At 38.1% G+C, this 24733-nt stretch overlaps 1 pseudogene; it reads right to left on the bottom strand.

Annotated features, from left to right (window-relative positions):
• Positions 1-21516: 21516 nt before the first annotated feature.
• Positions 21517-24454, bottom strand: LOC108303412 (annotated as a pseudogene).
• Between the last annotated feature and the right edge of the window lie 279 nt (positions 24455-24733).

Genomic DNA, 24733 nt, shown 5'->3' with positions numbered 1-24733 from the left:
TTTCACTCTTGTTGCCCAGGCTGGAGTGCAATGGCGCGATCTCGGCTCACTGCAACCTCCGCCTCCTGGGTTCAGGCAATTCTCCTGCCTCAGCCTCCTGAGTAGCTGGGATTACAGGCACGCGCCACCATGCCCAGCTGATTTTTTGTATCTTTAGTAGAGACGGGGTTTCACCATGTTGACCAGGATGGTCTCAATCTCTTGACCTCGTGATCCACCCGCCTCGGCCTCCCAAAGTGTTGCGATTACAGGCGTGAGCCACCGCGTCCGGCCCCCAAAAGTTTCAATTTATCTCACCCTCATCTTTACTTATCAACATTTCCTTAAGTGTTATTAGTTATTAATGCTCAAACCCTTTTTCTTTATTTTTCTTTACTCCCTTGTCTTTTACCATAAAATCTCTAAATAACTAACAGTTTATGAAATCGTATTGTCTATTTTTTTCTAAAACATTAAACCCTTATTTTAAAGTAGACCAGAAAAATGTTACAAAATGAAATGTAGACATAGTATTTACTCAATGCAAATAAAGAACCAAACAATATTTATGTAGTTTTGTCACATAAATTTCACACTGGTTTATTTTGTAAAAGACACTGTCATGGACTCTTTCATATTCATATTCTCAGTGGATTTTTATGACCTTCATTTCAATTAAAATTAAGGAAGATAAGAAAAGACTATGAAAATATGCATATAGTATAAATAAGACAAGATTCATCTTCAGTGCAGTAAAATTATGATGTTTAGATCCTCAAATATGAGAGAAAAATTTTATTCTCATTCTAATCTCATTGGATTACAGAGATCACCTGTTAATGTGTCTTATATAAACTATGTGAAACATGCTTTTGTAAAGAAAATAGAGGCTTTCAGAAATTGATCTACTATAGACTAGCAGACTTTTATTAAAATAAACAAATTATTAAAGAAAATAGCCCAGGTCAGATTAGCTTCTATGAGAATCCAAGAGTAATAAGAGAATAAAGTACGATGATCTATATTTTCTAACAACTGACACTCTCTTCCTGTAATTTTAAAATTATACATTATTTTGTTGCATTTCTGTACATTCTTTTCTCCTCTATAAAGATCAGCACAGCTTATCAGTTAGACACTGATATTATATTCAAAAATTTGTCTTAGAACTTGTGTGGTGGCTCATCTCTGTAATCCCAGCACTTTGGGAGGTCAAGGTAGGCAGATTACTTGAGGCCAGGAGTTCAAGATCTGCCAGGCTGACATGGTGAAATCCCACCTCTACTAAAAATACAAAAAAATTAGCAGGGCATGCTGGTAGGTGCCTGTAGTCCTAAATACTTGGGAGGCTGTGGCAGGAGAATCCCTCGAACCAGGGAGGTGGAGATTGCAGTTAGCCAAGATCCAAGATCATGCCACTGCATTCCAGCATGGGAGACAGAGGGAGATTTCGTCTCTAAAAATAAATGAATGAATAAATAAATAAATAAATAATTTGTCTTAGGCAGATACTTTGGATAGTATTTACTAAATAAAAATCTTCTGAATATAGATACCTTCACTCAGATTACATTTACCAGAATTCTTACATTAAGCCTATGGTAAATTATATTTATATGTTAAAAAAAAAAAAAAAATCTTCTCTGCCTGAAATTTTCTGTCAAAAATATTTTTCTGAGCTTTTTGCAGCCCCCAAATAAGGATTTCTTTCATTAGAACTTTGTAATTTTTCTCATTTGTCATCCACATTGATTTGCTGATTTACGAAACAGTAGTTAAGAATATCTAAGTGGAAGTTTTGTTTGTTGTACTGGTTTTCAGAGGGACAACATTTTCTTCAGAAAATGTTATAATTATACAATACCTCACTTTGTTTTTCCCTCTAGCTGTGGCCAGGAAATTTGGCTTGTCTTTGAGGTCTGTCAAATCAAAATCACTAACACAGTTTGCTTTTTAATTTTTTTTTAATTTAAAGGTCAACTTGGCTGTTCAAGCCATGTCTGATTGTATATTCCCCACTGAAAAAAATAAGCTGAAGATAATATCAAATGACATTTTTAAACTTTGCAAAGTACACAGGTATTTTACATAAAATACACAAGTTTCAAATGCTAACAATGAAATACTGAAATGAAGAAAAATATTTAAAGAAACTCCAGGGTGTTTACATCTTTTATGTCTGATTATGATCCACTCACTTTCAGAATTTCCAAAGACTGAATTGAGCTTTATTTCTAAATTAACACAATTAGTATATTTGTTCATTAAATTTTGTCTTTTAAATAATCTTGCATATTATATCGGAATTGAATAAAAACTTACACAAATATATTGAAAATGTTTATAGATCCATTTTAAAACACTTGTGAAAATCAGGCAAACCTGGCCTTTTCAAACATATTACTATTTTATAATGGGCACAAAAATTATGTAGAAGGCACTATAATTATTTTATTGAAGGGAAACCTGTTATTGAAAACAGAAGCGTACAAGATTGCCCCAATCACCTAATGTCTGTTTTCTAGTCATCAATTGAGCTAAAAGTTAAGAGATAAGCTGTCAAATTCACTAGCAGTTTTAAAGAAATGTCTTTTGTGTTCAACTCGACTGCAAATTAAAGCACATGAATGTGAGTTTTGCTACATTGTGCACATGACTGATTTTAAAATGTTTGGGTGCAAGAGATGTCACCTGACAAATGATCCTGACTATCACAACAACTGATCTTAGAGCACTCATCCTTCTTTACTGTTAGCACAGTCCTGGCCTCTGATTCTCCAATTCTGTTTTCCACTAGGAGTGGCACCTTATTTATTGATAGGTCTTTAAAGAAGTATACTGGTCCTGGCATTTATTTTAAATCTCTTTTTCAAACTTATTTTTAAAAAGATGCAGGAAAAATACAAAAGAATCCTGTATAATCTTTACTACCCACATACTCCCAATTTTAACATATTTTAACATACAGGAAATCTTAAGATTATCTATAGGTTCTTGGAAACTGCGACTTTATTTGAAACAACTTATAAGGAAATCAATTTTACCATAGGCTATTTGAATAGTTAACAAAGATTAAGTGCCTGTGACATACTTTCGGTCAGAGAAACATCACTTCTCAGTAAACACCTAAAACGTGTCTAATATGAAACATTAAAATAAATGTCAGCTATACGTACTTATACAAATTAATAAAAACAAATGAGAATTATTCACTGAACTTTTGGGGAATCAGTGAATATCATGGTGGTGGTAGGTTAGATCAAAGAATAAATGTTTGCAAAATGAAAATTGTTAGAAGCCCTTCCTCCCACGAGGCGGTACAGAAACAATCACAGAAATCTCAGGCTCCCTGAGCACTACTGCATCACCTATTATCATGCATCTATATGATTTTCGTCAACGTTACAAATTTTTATTTCACAATAATTTGTATTCATTCATTCATTGATTTTCCAACTTGCTTATTCCAGTTTATGGTGGCATAGCTCAGAGTGCAAGGAGAAAACAGCCCTGGTTAGGATGTCATCCCACACCAGGGCACACTCACACCCACTCTCACACTCAGACTGAGAACACTGAGACACGTGCATAGCTTAGACAAAACCTAATGTGTCTAACAGCTTTGGGATGTGGGAAGAAACCAGAGTACCCAGAGAAACCCCACACAGACATGCAGGGAAAGTACAAACTTCACACAAACAGTGACCTTCCCCAATCGCAACTGATTTTTTATCAACGTTATAACTAAAGGACATTCAACAAAACATTATTCAAGTACCTGTTCTATATGTTTTACATACACTCATATATGTATGTGTGTGTATATTTCGTAAGTGTATATTGATAGTTGATATAATGAATATTTTGATTTTTTGTATATTCTATACATAGGATATATGTATATATTTTACCCACAACCATTATACAATAATCCACAGACATGATGTTTTATTAATCCTAAATACTTCTATTTAAATTTTCTAAGGATCAAGGACATTCTCTCTCACAACTATAGTACAACTATAAAAATCAGGTAATTAAATTTATAAAATTCTACAACTAGAAGCCATAATTTAGATTTATCCACTTTCCAATTATGTCCTTAACAGCAAAATAAAATCCCAGGTGGTACACTGCATCCAGTTTTCATATTTCTTTAGAAGCTCTGAATCTGAAACAGATTTATAGTCCTTGCATCTCGGTTTATTAATATTTTTGAAGAGTACAGGACAGTTATTTTGTGTAATGTTTCTCAAGTTGGGCTTCACTTTTGTTTTTCTCATTATAAGATTATGCAGTTTTGACCAGAGTACCCTGGATGTGATGTTGTGGTTTTCTTAGTGCATAGTATCAGTAGAGTATGAGGCTGATTTTTGCTATTATTGGTAAATATTAATTCAGATCCCTTAGTAGGGTGGTTTTCTGCAATGTTTCTAAATGATACACTTATTTTTTCTCTTTCTAATTAATAAATAAATATAATAACTGAAAAACTTTTGAGACCGTATAAATAAACCTCAACTCTCAAACTTCCAACCTGCTGCTTTTACCAACTACTTATAACCCCTGCTTGAATAAATTATGATGATTCTTGCAAGCATAATGTAGTTATTCTTTCTACATTTAATGTTTGGACTTCTACTACAAACAATAACTTTCATATTTTTCTGTTTGTTTATTCACTTATTTGCTTGTTAATTTATTAATGATTGACAAATTAGAAGTAGATTACTAAATGATACAGGTACTTTTTTGCAATTTACTTTCCTCACTTAAAATATATTTTGTGGCAGGGCAAGGTGGCTCACGCCTGTAATCCCAGCACTTTGAGAAGCCAAGCCGGGTGGATCACCTGAAGTCAGGAGTTCAAGGCCAGCCTGGCCACCATGGCTAAACCCTGCCTTTAAAAATATACATATATGTATTTTGTAACTCACTTTAAGCCTGTTCATAGAACTCTTTATCATTCTTTGTGATAACTATTGCAGCTCCTCATTATGAGAATGTGTTATAATTTATTCATATACTTTCCTATGTATGGCTGTATTGATTATTTTCAATATTTTTTCAGTTACAAACAATACAGCATTAAATTACATACTATTTTTGGCTGGTTGTGGTGGCCCATGCCTGTAATTCCAGCACTTTGGGAGGCCGAGATGGGTGGATCACGAGGTCAGGAGATGGAGACCATCCTGGCCAACATGATGAAACCCTGTCTTACTAAAATTACACAATTTAGCTGGGTGTGATTGTGCGTGCCTGTAGTCCCAGGTACTCAGGAGGCTGAGGCAAGAGAATTGCTTGAACATGGTAGGCAGAGACTGCAGTGAGCTGAGATTGTGCCATTGAGCTCCAGCTTGGCAATAGAGCGAGACTCCGTCTCAAAAACAAAAAAATTACATACTATTTTCATGTTTTTTCATACTGTCATAGATGTGTCTGCAGGGTAAATTCCTAGAAGCGATAGGTAAATGCATGCATAATTGTATTATGTATTACCAAACTCTATTTTATAAGGGGCCTCACCAACAGACTGTGTTATAATTTTTAGTTTTGCCAATCTGATAGATAAAAATGGTATCTGAGTATAGTTTTAATTTGTAATTCTCTGTTCTGAGGTTGAACATCTTTTTATAATGTATAGTACAAAAATATATAATCTACAATAGTACTCATAAACAAAATATCAAATCTCAAAAACATATTTTGAATGTAAGAAATCAGACATAAAATTACATTCTATATTATTCCATTTGTATATGCTTCAAAATGTGTCAAAACTAATGTATGCTATTACAAGTCAGGATAGCAGTTATCCTTGTCAGACTGCAGTGACCACAATGGATAATGATAGGTATTTTTGAGATACTGTAAGCATCCTGTTTCTTGATCTGGGTGCTTGTTACATAAACATGTTTAAATTAAGAAAATTTCTTGAGCTGTACAATTATGATATGTGCACTTTTCTGTATATTTATTTCAATTATTAAAAAGCATGTGTTTAAGATTTAAATAGTTACTAGACATAAAGTTGAATATGTTATCAAATGTAAAGTGAAAAAAAATGACAGGTCTTTTCTTATTAGAATGTAGATTGAATTTTTTTACAGGTGATTATTAGTTTAATTTGTTTCTTCTTCACAGTATCATAGAGGAGTATTGTATGGGTTATACTCATGGACTTCTAAGACTAAGGTTCTTTTTGAGAGATTGAGGCATTTACATCTTGCATTGCTTCCTGAGATCAGATTAGGATTGTCAGCTAAGTGTGGTGGCTCATGCTTATAATCTCAGCTCTTTGGAAGGCCGAGGCAGGTGGATCACTTTAGGTTAGGAGTTCGAGACCAGCCTGGCCAATATGGTGAAATCCCATCTTTACTAAAAATACAAAAATTAGCCAGGCATGGTGGCTTGAGCCAGTAATTCCAGCTATTTCACTTCAGAGACTGAAGTGAGAGAATTGCTTGAACCCAGGAGGCGGAGGTTGCAGTGAGCCAAGATCTCGCATTGCACTCCAGCTTCGAAGACAGAGCAAGATACTGTCTCAACTAAAAAAAAAAAAAAAAAAAAAAAAAAAAAAAAAAAAAAAAAAAAAAAAAAAAAAAAAAAAAAAAAAAAAAAGATTAAAATTGCCAAATGCTAATATCACCAACCATGGAAAACACCAAGGACAATCTGAAATGCAATAATTTATGAAGGCAAGGTAACTCAGAGAAATTACCAATATAAGGTAAACATATTTTTTTGTTGCTCCTCTTATTTGATAAATCCAAATCCAAGTTATTGTTTTATTTCTAATTATTTCACTGGATAAAAAGAGAATAAAAGTTGTAAGTGGATTTCCCTTTCCCCATCCCTTTCAGAAACATCTATTTGTGTGTGTGTTTCTGTGTATGCATGCTCTCAAGCTCTTATATGGAAATAGAAGTAGCTTCTAATTTATGGGGAGTTCTGGTGTTTATGAGAGCACAAAGATGTGTATGTCTTCATACTACTCAGAACAATATTTCCCAAATGTCTGTTATCTGAGTGCCATCTTCAGGACTTTTGCCATATCTAAGAGCCCACTCTACTACATTAAAGGTATTAGTTACCTAATATTTCTATTTATATAAATTCACTTTAAATATGTTTAAAAAGAAATTTTATGTAATTATAATGGAAAATATTACTTAAAATAGGAGGTGCTATAAACAAGTGTGATAAAAAAATACACATTATTAAAGCCTCTAAAAGACTGAATCTCCTGATACAAAATAAATCAGCGTAAAGTTATGAAACAGCTTTAAATTTAGACATTTCCCTTGAAAAGGCTTAAAACAAAAATAAAGTGATCACAATTTAATTCGCCTTTATTGAATAATAGATCCGAAAAATGCCTAAAATCTTTATTCCCTTCATCGTTGTGGGTCCCACACTTTGTGGGAGCTCTGCCTAACATGACGTCCAGGGTCCATGTGCTCTTGAACTCTTCTTTCTTTACCGTCATGGCTTCCAACCTGTTATTTCATTGTGATCTTCAATTTTTATGTCTCTGAATACCTGGGTTTCTGCCTACTGCAGATCCACTGCCTAGCCATTTTCCTAAGCTTCAGTGAATCCCTGGCTCTTCTAATCCTAGCTTCTCTTTTCTGCTTCTGTGCCCAGTAGCTGCTGCCCAAAGTCCTTAAGCTGAAGGTTTGGCCTGATATCTGACAGCTACTTTCTTGGAACTGAATTCCCAAAAGGCACAAGGGAACAAAGATAGATTCTCAAATATATGCATAACACGCATGAGAGTGAGATTTTGTTTTGACAGAGTTGTTAGCCTTGAATATTTTCAAGCTTTACTTTTGCTTCTATCTTCCTAGCCCATTGGCCTCGGGGGCAAGTAGAATTTTGTATAAAGTGAAGATAAAAGAAGGGTCATGTATAATTCTTAGGATCAGACAAGAATAACAGTAGGTAGCTATCATTTCATGCTTCACTTTAACTTTCTCTATGGGGGAGATCAGAATATGCTCCTTTGGTGTGTAGCCCTGAGTCCAGCAGAGCAGGGTCAACAGCAATAAGCAGTGAATGCTCTGTTGTTGGCAACATGCCTGTCAGCATTACTGAGAGGAATTCAGTCATCACAAATTATTACTTAAGGGGAAAAGAAGAAAATAGAATTCTCATTCCCAATCTCAAACTGCTAAGAGAGTGAAGTGAAAAGAAGAAAATACTAGATCAAGTAACATGGACAGTACTGCAATTTAAATAGATCCAAAATTTTTAAAGCTCAGTCAATTCAAGAATATGCTCACAAGGGTATCAACATGCACAAGCTGCTTTCATAACCCAAATGCTTTTATGGATGAATGATATATTTTAGTAATGGCAAATGTATGGAACATTGCCTTTTCCCATATAAAATTTCCCAACACTGTGATTTATTATACCCTGTTTAAACGTAATTGGAGACCTTTTCATAATGTATCCAAAAACTACACAAATGCAAAGCAGGATACAGTCCATTGGGAAAAAAATGCATTATTCTGTAAGTAACATATACAATATGACAATTTAGGAAAGAAAAATACAAAAAAGTACAGAATGTAATTAATATGTTGTATCCCCAATGCAACAGTTACAAAAAGGTTGTAAGAGTCAACACTGAACAGGGATTTCTTACACCTCTATTCCTTGGCTTTCAGAAGCTCGGGCTATTAGTGGGCAATGCCAAGTATGAGGTATAGGCTTTCTGTACTTTTGAAAGGAAAACTACTTATGTTCCCAAAATATTAAAGCCATTTTTTTCCTAGTGCTTCACTTAGTTTATTAAATGAAATATTATATCAGAAAATATTAAAAATCCTATAAAAAGAAAGTAAGTCATGTAATACAAAGTAAATTTTAAAAGTCCTCACACTGTCCCTCTAGACAGAGAGAGGCTCTGCTGGTCTATCTATCTATCTATCCAACCATCCATCCATCCATCCCTCATCCATTCCAAAAATTTATTGTATTTTTGAAATACCACGTTTTTAATCCTAAAATTGCCCCATTCCTAAAAGGTACATGTTCATACTTCATGGAGCTTTTCTTGTAGAACCATCTTTTATTTCTTTAAGGTTAAACACATTGGGAAGAAAAGATGAGAGGATGCTTCACTGGCTAAAAATGTCTAGAGATGGGAGAGACAGGCATAAATCATAAGCCAATAAAGCCTGGGCTCACTCTCTGGCAGTGTCCTGGCAGAAGTCAAGATATTTTCTGGAAACAAGGCTGCTTGATGCACCAAAGGGCCAGCCTCTACACTCAGGACTATAACCCAGATTCTCACTGCCCAAATGAGACAAAAATAACAGATTGTGGAGGCCAGACCACAGCCAGTCCATAGACAGCCACACACTGCCTGTGAGCAGAGGTGCCTCTCTGAACCTCTGGTGTAGCCTCTGGAAGCAAAAGAGCATAACTGTACATTAAGACTGGATTTCCCACAAGTCCCCATGAAATGAAGTTTTGGAGTCAAAATTAAGCTGATTTATAGAAAATGAAGAACTGCTAACTCTAAGTCAATATTCCTTGCATAACTGTTTGCGTTGTGGGAATTTTATTCTAAATAGCATATTTCTCCACATATTTATTTAGTCAGTTTATATTAAACATCCATTATATGCACAGCATTTTACTAAGCATAAGGCAAAAAGAGAAAATTTGGACAATTCCATTATTCTGAAAATATTTCAAGTTTAATAAAGATCTAGAGAGTTTTTTGCTAGAGAAATGGTAATTTATATTTATTGTTATTTATTTAGTCAAGTTAATATTGGCTTACCATTTAGACAATTTCTAACTTTTTCCTCATGTAAAATATCCCAAATTAATGTATATTTTACAAATGCCTAGTTAGAATAAAGGATGTTCATTTATGAGACATGGCGAATCCTCTAATTTTTATTTTCCTAGGAAATCTATTAGAAATTCCCTATCCCTTCATTTCCACTGGATCATTTTCATCAAGTATATATTTTAATGTTCACAGCTCTTCCATCTTAAAACAAATGAAAATAAACACACAATCTCCTTTCTCAATCCATCTCCCCTTTCAACCATACAACTATCTTCCTTTCCATTTATATTGTTTCTATAATCAATGCCTAAATTTTCACACCTCTACTCATTTCTAAACTCACTCCAATATGACTGTCCTCTACTTCACACTATTAAAGCAGCAGCATCATTCTAGCTCACCGAATCCATCAATCTCTGTGTTCAACTTACTCAGACTTTGTTGTGAACATTGGTCACGTTTTGCTCTTTGAGACTCCATCCTTTGGCCTTTGGCTTCCTATTTATCAGATGTTCCAGCTCTCCTTTGAGACCTGTGAGTGTTTTTCTTAGTTTCTGCTGTAGAATCATTCACTACTGTTTATGATGGACTTAAGGGGTCTTATATTATTGACTGAAGAAAATGAATGCCACCTACAGTGGTTTTTTTTGTTTTGTTTTGTTTCGTTTTTGTTTAGATTAAGAAATAAAAATAACTCAGAAGGAGCTAAATCCAGAACATAATGTTGATGCGTAATAATTTCCCATGGAAACTGTTACACAATTACCCTTACTTGATGAGAGGAATGAGCAGGGACATTGTCATGGCAGAGGAAGATTCTGGTAAAGTTTTCCCTGGCATTTTTCTACTGAAGCCTTGACTAGCTTTCTCAAAATTCTCTCAAAATAAGCAGATGGTATTACTCTTTTGTCTTCCAGAATATCAACAAGCAAAATGCCTTGAGCATCCCAAACTACTGCCGTGACCTTTGCTCTTGAGTGGTTCACTTTTTCTTAGACTGGATTACTTCCATCTCTTTGTAGCCCTTGCAATTATTCTGCTTTGTCTTCAGGATTGTACTGGTTTCCTGAAGCTATGTTTCCTCTCCTGCTAAAATTCTTTGAAGAAATGCTTCAGGATCCTGATCCCTGTTGTTTCTAGCTTCCATTTAAAGTTCTGCTTTTATCTGCAACTAATCTAGAAGTAATGGTTTTGGCACCGATTGAGCAGAAAGTTTGCTCAGTTTCAGGTTTTCAGTCAGAATTGTGTAACCTGAACTAATGGAGATGCCTATGACGTTGGCTATTGTTTCTACTATTAGTTGTAGGTTCCCTTCGATTAGACATGAACAAGCTTAATTTTTCTTCACAAATTGATGTGGATGTTCTGCTGCTGTGGGCTTTAACACCATCTCTTCCTCTCTTAAACTAAGTTTTCCATTTGTAAACTGCTTATTTCTTTGCAGCACTGTCCCCATAAACTGCAGGGACATGGATGAAGCTGTAAACCATCATTTTCAGAAAACTGACACAAGAACAGAAAACCAAATACCACATGTTGTCACTCATAAGTGGGTATTGAACAATGAGAACACATGGACACAAGGAGGGAAATATCACACACTGGGGCCTGGCGGCAGGAGGGAGGGCTGGGGGAGGGACAGCACAGGATGGTGAGATTGGGGAGGGATAACATTAGGCGAAATACCTAATATAGGTGACAGGGATGAACGCAGCAAACCACCATGGCATGTGTATACTTATGTAACAAACCTGCATGATCTGCACATGTACCCCAAAACTTAAAGTATAATTTTAAAAAAGAAAGAAAAGCATCAGTGATTTCACCGTTCTTTCAACCAAGTTTTACCATACATTTGATGTTTGTTGCTTCAAACTTAGCAGAATTCATGCAGCTCAGATACGAGCTCTTTGAAAATTAATGTCTTATCTTTCTTAGTGCCTCTAATTTGATCCTGTTTAGATATAGCAAGTTACTGCAAGTTTATTTTGTGCAAATATTTTTTAATTCATGCAGTTTTTTAAACATATACATTTTCCATAGATCTTCTGAAGACCCTTTTTATTTTCAAGAAAATCCCACTCATGTTTATAACTTCAATAATTATTAAAAATCCAGGAAACATATATTTATATCTCCACTCTGGATCTGCTCTCTGACGCGTAACCCTACATACTAATTGACCTAGCAATATAGTCGCTTAGAAGTCTCACAAGGAACTCCTCTACATCAACTACAAAAATTACCTCTTTGGGATCACTTTGGGATCTTCCATCCCAAACAGTGTACTAAAATTCTACTCTCAGCCATAATTCTCCTATTTTTCTGATTGGTATTATCTTTCTTTTCATTATTTCGGCAAGCCTTGGAGTCCCTCTTAAAGAATCTCTTGGCCAGGTGCGGTGGCTCATGCCTATAATCTCAGCACTTTGGGAGGCTGAGGCAGGTGGATCACCTGAGGTCAGGAGTTCGAGACCAGTCTTACCAACATGAAGAAACCCCATCTCTACTAAAAATACAAAATTAGCCTAGCCAGGCATGGTGGCACATGCCTGTAATCTCAGCTGCTTGGGAAGTTGAGGCAGGAGAATGGCTTGAACTCGGGGGACAGAGGTTGCAGTGAGCTGAGATGGTGCCATGGCACTCCAGCCTGGACAACAAGAGTGAAACTCCATCTCAAAAAAAAAAAAAAAAAAAAACTATCTCCTTCCCTTACCATATCCAACATATTGTATGTTCTAAAGATTTCACATATATCACTTGAGTTCATTAATTTCTCCCCATCTGTACTGCACTGCTTGATATAAGCCACAGTTATCTCTTACAGGCAGGACAGGATCTACCTCCTAACTAGTTTTCTACAATCTTTTCTTGACTCTCTCTACTCTATTTTTTATGCTACAGCTGGAGGGACATTTTCAAAAGACAAGTCAAATTCTGTTACTCACTGCTAAGTCTGTTCACTAGATCTCTATTATTTTTGGAGAGCATCAATATCCATAAAATGGTTTGCCAGGGTTCCACTGTGCTTATCATTCCATCCTCATCTTCTTCCCCTGGTCCTCTGCTTCTCTACCATATAATGTAAATCATATTTCAATTTCTTGAACAGACTGTGTCTTTGCCAATCCTAAGTCCTATATGTGCTGTTTCCTTTTCCAAACACTCCTTGCCCGGTTCACTTCAATTTTGTTTTTTAAATATCAGTGGAAATGTTACTTTCTTAAGGGCAATAATACTGAAAAGAAGTGAGGAGGCCAGGCGCAGTGGCTTATGCATGTAATCCCAGTACTTTGGGAGGCCAAGGTGGGCGGCTCTCCTGAGGTCAGGATTTCAAGACCAGCCTGGCCAACATAGTGAAAACCTGTCTCTACTAAAACTGCAAAAATTAGCTGGGCATGGTGGCGGTGACTGTAATTCCAGCTACTCAGGAAGCTGAGGTGGGAGATTCACTTGAACCTGGGAGGCAAAGGTTGTAGTGAGATGAGATTGGGCCTCTGCACTTTAGCCTGGGCAACAGAGTGAGACTTCATTCCAAAAATAAAGTAAGGATGCATCTCATAATACTGCCTTCCTTAACTTCATAATACTTTGCTTTTTTTTTTCTTTTTTGTAGTTATGCATCCATTTGCGATCATTTGGTTAATTCTTAATTCCCCTACTAGACAATAAGTGTCCTGAAAGCATGGACTGTGCTTGACTTTGCTCAAACATATATATTCAGTGACCACCAAGTTGCTTAACACGCAGCAGATGCTCAATATTTGTTCAGTACAAGAATTAATAAATAATTATATTCCTTTTTCTGTAGAATAAATTCTAAAAGTAGAATAACCATTTTATAGACTATTGACATTTTTAGGGATGTTTTTCTTTTTTTATTGCATTTTAGGATTCGGGGTACATGTGAAGAACATGCAAGATTGTTGCATAGGTACACACATGGCAGCGTGATTTGACGCCTTCCTCCCCTTCACCTACATCTGGCATTTCTCCCCATGCTATCTCTCTCCAACTCCTCACCCCTGCTGTCCCTCCCCTATTTCCTCCCAAAAGACCCCAGTCTGTGATGCTCCCCTCCCTGTGTCCATGTGTTCTCATTGTTCAACACCCGCCTACGGGTGAGAACATGTGGTATTTGATTTTCTGTTCTTGTGTCAGTTTGCTGGGAATGATGGTTTCCAGGTTCATCCATGTCCCTACAAAGGGCACAAACTCATTGTTTTTGATGGCTCTTAATACTCCATGGTATATATGTGCCATATTTTCCCTGTCCAGTCTATCATCGACGGGCATTTGGGTTGGTTCCAGGTCTTTGCTATTGTAAACTGTGCTGCAATGAACATTCATGTGCATGTGCCAGATTTCAAAGGGATTGCTTCCAGTTTTTGCCCATTCAGTATGATATTGGCTGTTGGTTTGTCATAAACAGCTTTTATTATTTTGAGATACGTTCCATCAATACCTAGTTTATGGAAGGTTTTTAGCATAAAGAGCTGTTGAATTTTGTCAAAGGCCTTCTCTGTATCAATTGAGATAATCATGTGGTTTTTGTCTTTGGTTCTGTTTACGTGGTGAATTATGTTTATAGACTTGCGTATGCTGAACCAGCCTTGCATCCCCGGGATGGATCCTACTTGATCATGGTGGATAAGCTTTTTGATGTGCTGTTGCAATTGGCTTGCCAGTATTTTATTGAAGGTTTTTGCATCTGTGTTTAAAAATGACTATCTCCCAGTAAATAATGACAGCTTCTTTTCTGCATCCCAATTATAATTCTGGAATTATCATTTATTGTTTAAAAAGTAAAAATCTACTAGGTAAAAAAGATTTGTTTGTATATCTTTGACTACTTACAATCGTGAATATAGAATTTTCACAACTATAGTTTTCTTTTGAAAATTATCTGTTTATACATGTTTCTCATTTTACTATTGGTGTATTTGGCTTTTTCTTAAAAAATAATTTGTGACTACTGATGGCCAAGAAAGAAGCATGAGCTATGAAATGGGTAAACGGAAAAGGGTTTTTATGATTTTCTTAATAATTCTTGGTTAAAAATAACCTGTTTTGCATAGATTCTTTATAGATGCTGGTTATTAGATCCTTGTCAGGTGCACAGTTTGCAAATATTTTCTCCCATTCTGTAGGCTGTTTATTCTGTTGATAGTTTTATTGGCTATGCAGAAGCTCTTTTGTTTAATTGGATCCCATTTGTCAATTTTTTCTTTTGTTGTAATTGCTTTTGGTTTCTTCATTATGAAATTGTTGCTTGTTTCTAAGTCCAGAATGATATTGCATAGATTGTCTTCCAGGTTTTTATAGTTTTGCCTTTTACATTTAATCCATCTTGAGTTAATTTTTGTGTATGGTGCAAGAAATGGAGTCCAGATTCAATCTTCAGCATATGGCTAGCCAGTTATCCCAGGAGCATTAATTGAACAGGAAATCCTTTCCCCATCGGTTTTATTTTATTTTTGTCAGGTTTGTCAAAGATCAGATAGTTATAGGTATGCGGTCCTATTTCTGGATTTTCTATTCAGTTTCATTGGTCTACATGTCTCTTTTTGTACCAGTACCATGCTGTTTTGGTTACTATATCTCTGTAGTATCATTTGAAGTCAGCAAGATGCCTCTAGCTTTGTTCTTTTTGCTTAGGATTGCCTTGGCTATTTGAGTTCATTTTTGATTCCATATAAATTTTAAAATAGTTTTTAGTTCTCCTTGTAGACTGTTGGGAAGCAGCCTACCCCTGTGCTACCTGGTACTCCATGTCCGAGCAGTGACAAGGGAGTGAGAAAAGGAAATAAAGACGAGATACAAGAGTAGAAGTTCACAGCATGGGTCTAGGGGTCCAACACACTCTCGCATGGGATGAACTGTGTTGGCACTGAGCTCTGGGCTCCACGTGCTTTTATTAGGTGTATACACTTGTTAATTGAGGGGTGGGAGAGCAGGGAGGGATGATCAGGGGAGGACTTGAAACTATTGGGCAAGGCCTTAAGACTAATGTAGGCAAGAGAGCCAACGTGGAGAGGTGTGGTCTGCAGTATTCAGTAGCAGATGACATTCTTATGTAAACTTACTGAGCTCTACCACCGGTTGCTACCAAGGTACATTTGCATCAGAAGCTTAGCCGATAAGGTGCCACCAGGTTTGACTACACTCAATGAATCATGGGGCTTTTATCTCTGGAGCATTGTGGACACAGAGCAATCAAGATTACCCCATATTCTGAGAACCTAGGCAGAGCCTGTGTCGTTCCAGTAATCTCTGCCCTGCAAGGCTTTTCCTCCTTTCAAGCTTCCATCTGCAAAGACTCTCCGGGATCTTGTGAGGAGAGGTTGCCTCCCTTCTCAGAGATACTGCATAAGCCCTCTTTATGAGACCTTCATGCAACTCTATGTTGAGAAGGCATTCGTGGGATCAAAGCAATATTTCCTGCTCTGCAACCACCCCACCATGTTCCACGGTTTTACAGTGCTCTCAGACGGTATTTACCTTAGGCCTCTGGTTGCCACTTGATTTCTATTCTACTGTACCAGTATTTGATACAGCTTAGTTCAGGGTATAAACTTCAGTGTACAATAAGCAAAGCAAGTTTATAATTATTTAACTAGAAATAACATAGGTCTGCCCCTGGCCATCTAGACCCACAGTAGATATCTTTCACCTCCCTGATTAGCTATATTCCTAGTTATTTATTTATTTATTTATTTCGCTGGCAATTGTGAATGGCACTTTGTTCTTGATTTGGCTCTCAGCTTCACTGTTGGTCTACAGGAATGTTAGTGAATTTTGGACATTAATTTTGTATCCTAAGACTTTGCTACAGTTGTTTATTGGTTTAAGGAGCCCTTGGGCTGAGACTATGGGGTTTTCTAGATACAGAATTATGTCATCTGTAAACAGGAATACACAGACTTCCTTTCTTCCAATTTGGATGTCTTTTATTTCTTTTTCTTGACTGACTGCTCTGGCCAGGACTTCCAATACTATGTTGAATAGGAGTGGTGAGAGAGGGCATCCTTTTCTTGTGCTGGTTTTCAAGGACAATACTTCTAGCTTTTGCATATTTGGTATGATGTTGATGTGGGTTTGTCATCTACAGCTCTTACAATCTTGATGTATATTCCTTCAAAACCTAGTTTATTGAGAGTTTTTAACATGAATGCATGTTGTATTTTATCAAAAGCCTTTTCTGCATCTGTTGAGATATTCATGTGGTGTTTTGTCTTACGTTCTGTTTATTTGATGAATTATGTTTACTGATTTGCATATGTTGAACAAACCTTGCATCCCAGGGATAAATACTACTTTACTGTGATAGATAAGCTTTTTGATGTGCTTAAACAAATTTACAAGAAAATAAAAAACATTTAAAAGTGGGCAAAGTACAGAAACAGACACTTTTCAAAAGAAGATACATATGTAGCCAATGAGAATATGAATAAAAGCTCAACATCGCTGATGACTAGAGAAATGCAAATCAAAATCACAATAAGATACCAACTCACACCAATCAGACTGGCTATTATTAAAAAGAGAAATAATAACAGATGCTGGTGAGGTTGTGGAGAAAAAGGAACACTTAAACCCTGTTGGTAGAAGCGTAAATTAGTGCAAACATTGTGTAAGATAGTGTTGCAATTTCTCAAAGACCTAAAAACAGAAATACCATTCCACCCGGCAATCCCATTACTAGGTATATATGCTGAAAATATAGATCATTCTATTATAAAGATACATGCACATGTATGTTCACTGCAGCACTATTCACAATAACAAAGACATGGAATCAACCGAAATGCTCATCAAAGACAGATTGGATAAAGAAAATGTGGTACATGGATGAAGTTGGAGGTCATTATCCTTAGCAAGCTAACACAGGAAGAGAAAACCAAATATCATATGTTTTCACTTATAACTGGGAGCTAAATAATGAGAACACATGTACACATAAAAGGGAACAACGGACACTGGGGCCTACATGAGGGTGGAGGGTGGGAGCAGGAAGAGGATCAGGAAAAATAACTCATGTGTACTAGGCTTAGTAGTGGGGTGATACAATAATCTGTACAACAAACCTGCACACGTACTCCTCAACTTAAAAGTTAAATTTTCAAAAAGAAAAAAATAATAAGATACTGTATCTGTGTTATTGCCCTGCATTCATCCATAGGTCGCATTGAAGTGCATGTAATTATTAGTCATTTGTTATGAATAAAGGAAAATTGGAATGAAAAGGGAAAGAGACAGTAAATTAATAGATTACAGTGCTAAACTAGATTTCTAGGAGAGAGTCAACTTGTCTTTTCCCCTACCTATTGGTTCTACTGCATTAAAAAGGGAAAGAAAGAAACCTATCCCTTGGGAAAGAGATTCTGCAGCCTCAGTAACTTATTTCAGTTTATAACCACTTCTTGTAAACTTGTTAAGTTCTAGTTTGAAATCCTAGTTCACATCACAAATGAAAATCAGTTAAAAGTATTTGGATAGCTTGTCCTACTTTTCATCAGTACATAAGGTGAAAACAATTTATATTTTGATATGTATTTTCCTTATGAGATATAGACTGGTGAATACCAATTGGTACAAAGACGTGCTATTTGTTCGCATCAGTCAGACCCTGAATTAAAAGAAAACAGAGCTCTGTTCTAAAAGGAGATCTGGGTTCTTAACATGAGTCTGGCACTAATTCATTCATGGAGTTAGAATCTTGCAATTGATTCATTTACTACAATGAGTCTCAGCGTTTTTAGCTTCAAAGCAATAACATGAGAGTATTTTTGCAATGACTCTATCAATAGATTCACCTAGTTATTTGCTTAAAGTATTAATTTCTTAGGCACATCCTAGATATTTTGAATCAGAATTTCCAGGAAAAAGTTTCCCAAGTGTCTCTTATGCTTGGTCAAGTTCAGAAATAACAAGATTGGCTGACCTCGGTAGCTGAATTCTAAAATTCTAATTATTGGTAAATAACAGATAAAATTCCCTGAAATGCTGAGAAGGGCATGTATTTCTGGAATTTCTCAATTGCTAGAGTATCAGAGAAAGGAAAATAAAACAAGGTTGTGTTGCGTAGTTCTCAGTTTTCCCCCTACCTTACCACTCACTCTCCGTCTGAGAACAGTCTTTCCTCTGGCAGCATCCTGCTTTCAACTTAATAGACTTAAATTTCCTCCCAAAGAGACTCTTATTTAAAAACCATGATTACTATGATACATCTTACTATTTTAAAACAAGCCTCAGTCCTTATAAATGTAAATAAAGCTTTCTTCTATTCTCTTTTCTCTGAAAACAATTTATGAAAAATGAATTCTTCTTTAAATGATCTAAGCAAAACATCACGTCTGTTTTTCTGTAAATCTACTTATTTACTACAACTTTTGCCCATATTTTAACTGGGTACTCTTTATTTAAAGCAGTAAATGACCTAAGATTTTTTTACAAAAAAAAAAAAAAAAAAAGAAGGAAAGAAAGAAGGGAGACAGAGGGAAGGAAGGAAGGAAAGAGGGGAGGGAGGGAAAGGAGAAATTCGGCAAAGAAGCTGGGGAATGGGCTATATTTGCAATAGAAACTAAAGAGTTGGTTAAATATTGTAAGATTCTCATGTACACATTAAGAAGAAAGTTAATTCGATCATCTGGGTCACGATAGTTCAAAGGAAAACAGACATGTTTGTTCCTTGACCCTCTGTAAAGAAAATAATAGGGTGATTGAGGAACTGTTCCTGGTCCAAAATATAACCTTGATTACTACTTATAACAATAATAATAGTAATGGTAGACTACTGCATATCTACAGTGCTTTAAAGCACTACACAATTTTTACAAGCATAATTTGAAAATCACATCTACCATGGTTTTTGTTTGGATATCATTTGACTTATTTTTAAATGAAGTTGTTGAATCAAAGGTGACAGAGAATTATTCATGCATCAGAACTCAGGTCTAATTTTCCTGGCTCCAAGTGCAATGTTCTTTTCTTTCTAACATAAAGTCCCAAATCCCTTATCTTTGGCCAAATTTTATTGTCATAGCAACACCCACACCTACATACGCCTAGTCATGAAGGAACTTACCAAACTAACTTCACATTCAGAATGATCGTGAATCACACATTCATCCACTCCTGCACGAATCTTATCTCCAGCTTCCCAGCCAATGCAGAAGGGGCAAACTGATGGTAATAGGTCATGCTCATTAAATCATGATGATGGTAATAGCTCATGCTCATTCAACACCAACCCTGGTGGTATCTTTACATGTATTTTTCCACATGAGCACTATAATATAGATATTAGATTGGTGCAAAAGAAATTGTGTTTTTTGCCATTTACTTTCAAAGGTAAAAACTGCAATTACTTTTGCACCAACCTAATATCAGTGCCTGTATTTTATAGCTAAGTAAACTTCTCAAGCAGGTTATCTGTGGTCAAAATGCTGATTCCACCTACTGCCTCTCCTCTTGTGGAGGTATCACATGGCTCAAAATTTGAACTCTTAATTAATGGCTTTTTTCATGGAACTGTTCCTTCCATCTATGTTTTCTCCTATTATATCCTTAATGGCTCTGGTATGTTATGGGTTAAATAAGTTATTGTTAGAGGTTCTGGGAGCCATCAATCAATTCTAAAATTGTTTCCATGGAAGGAAAACTCTTCTTAGTTTCTGCTTATAAATGGAAGTGATGATTGTATAAAATTAGCCCTGATTGCTACACGTCACTATAAAAAACTAGGATTTGGAAAGGAGTGGTAATGAAATCAGTCTTTGTTACCTGTGCACTTTTGCTACAAACTGCATTTACAAATACTAGGATGAAAGGAAAGAAATAAAATGACAAAAACTGGTGTAGCCAGTAGGCCAAGAGAAATATATATGCACACACACACACACACACATACACCATTATAAATGTATAGTGAAATATATACATTTATTTGTTTCTATTATAAATAAATTTAACCCCTAACGAATTGTTTTTTAATCTTTCTTTGTCTTATCTTGCTATGCAGTGGAAAATTAAATTGTAAAAGACTAGCATTCAATTGATATTTTAAAAATCTTATATATGAAATACATAATGAAATATATTTTATTATATATTGATGACATAATTGTTATATATTTCATATATAATTATAAAATATATAAACATAATATTTCAGGTAGATAAGAACATATATTTAGAAATGCATTTAAAAATATATATCAAAAATATCTTTTTTGTTGTTATTTTATCTTATTTTTTTTCCTTTCCTCATTTATTCGATTCCTTTTCAACTGTTGTTTCCCTGAGGAAGTGTGTAAAGACACTGTCAGGTCTCATCCAGAAGCCACTAGAATTATTCATGAAGATGGCTTATTTAGGTTGTTTTGTAGTGGGTTTAATTATATTGCCTTTCCCCATCTCAGCTCCCTCACCCTTAAAATTCAGCTTCTTATCACACTCAAGCTCTTGGGAAAGAGAAGATGTACCAACTTTCTACTCTTTCTCTTCCTTTCCCATTTACTTCTAGAAGCTCAAAGTACTGTTAGGCCTGCTCCTAGGGTTTCGTGGTAGATTTTTCCTCCTAGGGTTGATTCACACACAAGCCCTGGAAACCAGTCTAGGGTCCAGCCCTTAGTAGATCATTGTTGTCTCTCATAAAGCCAGTCTGCAAATATCACCCTGAATCCTATGGTCTGTAGAAGCCTCCAGTCTAATTCTTTCTAGCTCGTTTTTTTAAGGTCTTTGGACCTAGAGAAGAGGGAACAGGTCTGTATGTTAAATGAGGTTTGCTATGTGTGAAATGGAGCATTACAAAATCATTTACTATTTTGTGTCCTCCATCCATTTCCCCTTAATTATCCTTTATCTTTTTTATATGTTCTAAAAACTACCTTTATAGACAGTTTGTCCACAGGTTATAAATTCCCTGAAGGTAGGTATTAGGATGTGTCTCCTGATGGGTAAGCTTTGCAGGGCTCATAGCCCTCAATGTTGTGCACCCAGCAGGAATTCAGTCAGTACTTCTGTAATTGACCAAGTATAGATGGAAAGGTTTCTAGCCTGGTGAGCTGGTTTGTAGGAGTAAAGGAATCCACGTGCTTAGGCCAATAGTTTATATTCCCAGTGTCTGGGGCTCTATGCAGGTTCTGTCAACATTCTGCAGGAAGCAGCATGCCCCTGTCCTCCCATCATCCTAGTCCTTACAGGCATCTACCCTTTGACCTATGCCAGGCCTACAGGGACAGTTCTGCATGACAGCTGAATTTCCTAACATCAATAGGCTCAGGAAAGGCTCGAGAGGTCCAGACCAAGTCCTTCCACAGAAGCTGCTCCAGGAGTACAGGGCAAACAGAGATCATACAATGTGTGAACCCAGCTCACAAAGCCAGCTCAGAACCCATATCTCCTGCCCATCCCGCTGCACAGACAAGCCCAGCACTACTTACTTCTCTGACATACATTTCTCAATGTCAGACAACAGGCCACCCAGAGGTCTCCTGGAGACTGGAAAGGCTTTCAAGACACCAAATGATTATTCTATGAATAAGAATTTATGCATTAAAGCTGACCCCTATAAAAATTTCTTAGGAAAATAGGGACCAGGCTCCTTATCTTTCTCTTTCAAATCTCATCATAGAGTGTCAAGTCTTCCTCCTACCCACAAAGGAGAGTCCTAACTTAGAATGCTGTTGGGGTGGATCTCAGTAGAAATCTCTAGGGTCCTACACACACATGTCCCTCATTGATTGTGATCAGCATAGTACGTGTGGGCCTTTACCTTCCACCACACCATGTCAAACTGCTGGATATACTTTCAAAACTCAGGGCCCACATCTGGCTGACACCCACTCCTTCCCCACCCCTCACTGTGTAGGCCATACCTTGGCAACCAGACCGTTGTGTCTCGGAAGTGCGTTCCACCCAGGCTGAAAATCTCCGTGATCACGGGTATGCCAGCCCCTCCTGCCTCCTCCTCTGGGGCCAATTGGGAGACACATCCATCCTTGTTCTCCTCCGTGTTCTCCTCAGGGGTTGGGTGGCTCTTGCTTCACAGATGGTAGGCCTGGGTGTACTGCCTTGCTAGGGCAGACAGGCACCAATACAGGAGAAATCAGGACAGCTGTGTCTGGTGTCCACTCGTCCTACGTATCTGCCTTCTCTCGCTTCACCTCGGGTAAGGCCACAACCCAACTCAGGTCAGAGCACTGGGACTCCTGCAACAGGGCTTCTGTGGAAGCTGCAACAGGGCCTGGGGGCAGCACAAAGCCACCACCTGCTTCCTGCCTTCTTCTTTGGAGCCTGGGTATGGTCTGGTTGGGCTGTGCGAGTAGCCAAGCTGGGCTTCAAGGTAGGGCCAAGATGGTGCCATCGGGCAGAGCTGGGCCTCTTTCAACGACCATAAGGTGGGGGTGATCCTGCTCCATCCTCAGCCTCTGACCAGACACTGGGCAGCAGCCGCTTCATGGCAAACTGCAGGCACTGGCGCCAATGGCACTTCTGGCACTTCTTGTTGCTGCCCCCGAATGTGGGCTTGTTGCAGTAGAAGTCGCAGCGGCCACAGTCCATGCACCGTAAGCAGGCTGCGCGGCCCCGCACTCGCTGTTCTGCCGGCGGTTCATGCAGGGCCGTAGCTCGTCCTCGTCTACACAGTAATAGATGAACTCGGCAGGTGGCGATGGGCCAGAGCTTTGCGGTGCGGCTCTGTGTGCGCTTGGGGAGCGAAGAGGGAGGAATTTGGGCTTGTTTCAGCAGAAGTCGCAGCGGCCACAGTCCATGCACCGTAAGCAGGCTGCGCGGCCCCGCACTCGCAGTTTTGCCGGCGGTTCACGCAGGGCTGTAGCTCGTCTTCGTGCACACAGTAATAGATGAACTCGGCAGCTGGCAAGGGTCCAGGGCTCTGCGGTGCAGCTCTGTGGGCTGCGAAGAGGGAGGTGAAGGCAGCAGCCGGGCTCCGGGGCGCCGCCTCACAGACATCTTTGTTCGCGTCACAGCTTCCCCTGTGGCCGCCATGTTTACCCCGTAGGAGACGTCGCTGGACTATTTACGCTGGCGCCTGACGCCAGAGCAGGGAGGGCGAAGGCAGATGCGGCAACCGCCGCAGTCCTCTGGGGTCTGACAGACCCAGCATACTCTACACCCTCGGCTATTAAACATTCCGTGTTCCCGGTTGAAGGCAATTCTCTGTGCTCGGCAGTCTTTGCACGACATTTTGAGCCGCTGCCTTTGGGTGCCATCTCCTGAGAAGCTGATTCCACAGTTCTCTCAGCGCCCAGGAGCAGGGAATGAAGTTGGGGCTGTATCAGTGTCAGCCTTGGTCTCATCCCTGGGGGCCTCCTTCCTGACCTCACCACTCTGGGGTCCAGCCTGACACTTCTGAGTCTTGGCTGGCGGTGAAGACTTCTTTCCCTTCTTGCTGGCGACAGCCACAAATGGACCTTGGCGGCTGGATAGCACAAGATGCCTTGTTTGCCGTCGAAGAAGGTGAGCTATCTGTGATATGCAGAGCCCAGGTATCGAGTCAGTTCAACCTTGCTTCGGATCCTGTCTCCTCTGGTGATAGGTGTCTGAGCGTCCGCAGGTAGCCTCTGACTTGCGAAGCACTTCACGGGGCTTCCAGGCAGGGCCGAGGGCTGGGCAGTCCACCCAGTCCTCAGCCATGGAGACTACAAGCGGCAGCAGTAACCAGTGTGGTGCCAGGCCGGCATCTTCCGCCGCTATAGGCGGGTGCACCCGAGGCGAGGTCCCTCATATGCCTCCCGCCTCACCCTCTTTTTCCGTCTCCGCAGCCACCTCTTCTGAAGCGCACAAATATCTTTACAATATACTCACGCAGGGCTGTAGCTCGTCCTCGTCTACACAGTAATAGATGAACTCGGCAGGTGGCGAGGGGCCAGGGCTCTGAGGTGTGGCTCTGGCATATATATTTTATATGATAAA

Source organism: Cebus imitator, unplaced genomic scaffold (assembly GCF_001604975.1).
Source record: "Cebus imitator isolate Cc_AM_T3 unplaced genomic scaffold, Cebus_imitator-1.0 Scaffold46, whole genome shotgun sequence".
Lineage (NCBI taxonomy): Eukaryota > Metazoa > Chordata > Mammalia > Primates > Cebidae > Cebus > Cebus imitator.
Note: the sequence above shows the minus strand (reverse complement) of the source record. Positions and strands in the feature narration are given on the sequence as shown.